The sequence below is a fragment of the Olea europaea genome, chromosome 12 (genome assembly GCF_002742605.1).
Source record: "Olea europaea var. sylvestris chromosome 12, O_europaea_v1, whole genome shotgun sequence".
Classification (NCBI taxonomy): Eukaryota; Viridiplantae; Streptophyta; class Magnoliopsida; order Lamiales; family Oleaceae; genus Olea; species Olea europaea.
In genome coordinates this window covers 24908978-24911074 of record NC_036248.1, presented here as the reverse complement: position 1 = coordinate 24911074, position 2097 = coordinate 24908978, and the positions used below count along the sequence as shown (strand labels likewise).

Here is a 2097-nt window from a genome sequence, read left to right as displayed (position 1 = left end):
TTCGTCTCTTTCTTTTATTGTGTTATTCTCTTCCGTTATTATGTAATCTAATTTTCATCAATTTTATATCATATTGTATAAAATTTGTGCTTAATACCTCACGCTTTTAAATTTGTACAATCAGAAATATTAATTTCAATACCTGTCAATAAAATTAGTGTCCACATTTCCTTCTTACTGAAATTTCTATTTCAATAATATTTGTAGAACAGTCTCATGAGCCAGCCTCCGTAGCATAGTGGTAGTGCGTTCGCTTCGTAAGCGAAAGGTCGCGAGTTCGATCCTCGCCGGGGGCTTCTGTGAACTTCGTATAATTTTTCTTTCAATTAATTATTCAAGAAGAAACAAAGGTTCATTGCACTAATGCCCATTTGACTCTGCACGTAATTTCATCTTGACCATTGAAATAAAACAAAGGATTTATTTGCTGTTGATTTTGATTGGTTAACGCTTACATTTATATATTCATTAAACCAATTTAGTAACCTCTTCGACTCTATAGAAAATGTTCAATGAATCGGTATACATTCTATTTAGGATGCGTTTGATTACGAGTATAAAATTTATATAAAAAAAATTAAATTTTAGGCAATTGAATTGTATAGAACTTATTTGAATGAAAATTATTAATTAAAATATGTTTGATTGATTCAATTTTTAATTTAGAAAATATTATACTTGTCCCTTTTTTATTAGTGGGTAGATAAAAGAGGGAGAATAGATAAGAAAGAGAAAGAAAAAGTGAATTACCTGAAAAATATAAATAATCATTTCCTAAAGAAAATGTTTTTCTTATTTTTGAGGAAAATATGATTGAAAAGAATTTCCATAAAAAAAAATTGTTAATCAAACACCTAAAAGGAAAATCAGAAGAAAAATGGCATTTTTAATGAAAATAAATCAAATCAAACACACTCTTAATGCATTCATTTATCAGTTGAACTGATTTACTTGTAGCTCATTAATTCCTAGACTGAACTTAGATGACTTAAAATAAAAATAAAAATAGAAAATTAGAGCTTGTTTGAGCCTCTTTTTTTAATTCAAAATGCATTTTGGAATAATATTTTGATGGAGAATGTGTTGTTAAAAAATAAAAATAAAAAGTTTTGAATTTTTGTGTAATATTATTTTATTGAAAAACATGTCAATAAAAATAAGAAATAGAAAAATGTACTTTAAAAATAATGGGGACCAAACAAGGACTTAATAATGAAGTTCATTGCACTCTCATGAGTAAATTCCCTAAATAGTCACTGATTTGCTAAAAGTTCTTAGGAAGTCACTGTACTTCGCAAAATGTTCTTAAGGTGTCGCTAAACCAGTGATATATGGGGTTCCAATTTGTAAAGCTGAGTGACCTTTTAGGAATTTTCGGCGAAGTTTGGTGATTATTTGCGAAAGTTTTAAAGTTCAGTGACCATTTAGGAAAGTTTTGAAATTTAGTGACCTCCTAAAAACTTTTGACAAAGTTCAGTGACTATTTAAGTAATTAACTCCACTATCGTCTATGACAAGAAACGAAGAAGACAGGAACCCTTATTCCTATCTTGCTGAGAAATAACTAAAAGATTGGAATTGGCAGACAAAAAATGGTATTAATTTGGACAACTTGATTGTGATTTGTATTTATTTTTTTCGTTGGATTAATGATCATCAATTGAATTATGGAAGAGCGAAGAAGAAGACGACAACCATTCTTCGCAACAGGAACAGACAAGATACGAATTGAAAGAAGGAAGTGTTGGATATTGGTTAAATAAATCTAGAATTGAAAATCGATTAAAGTGATTTCGTATCGACTTCGACTAAATACTCAAAAGCTCGACTCAATCCGTTTAGGCAAAATTGTTTGCCAATTCGCCGCTTCGGGGAGCACAATTTGATTTCTCTGCATGTATTGAAAGTTATATTTGGTATTTCGAAAATCAATATCGGATGAATGAGAAATTACGAAAAAGGACGAAAATCAGGTCAAAATATTTGACCGTGCGACCGAACGGTTGTCCGCTGAATAGACACCTTTTCATAAATGTGCATTGTTTGGAAAGAGTGCATGGTTTGGCCTCAATCATTTCGTCCACACCCTTTCATGAT

The 2097-nt window shown here is 30.3% G+C and overlaps 1 non-coding gene across 1 annotated transcript; it reads left to right on the top strand.

The window, feature by feature from the left end:
* The first annotated feature begins 224 nt into the window (after nucleotides 1–224).
* TRNAT-CGU lies at nucleotides 225–296 on the top strand. The gene has a single exon. It is a non-coding gene; the product is annotated as a tRNA-Thr (tRNA).
* The last annotated feature ends 1801 nt before the right edge of the window (nucleotides 297–2097 follow it).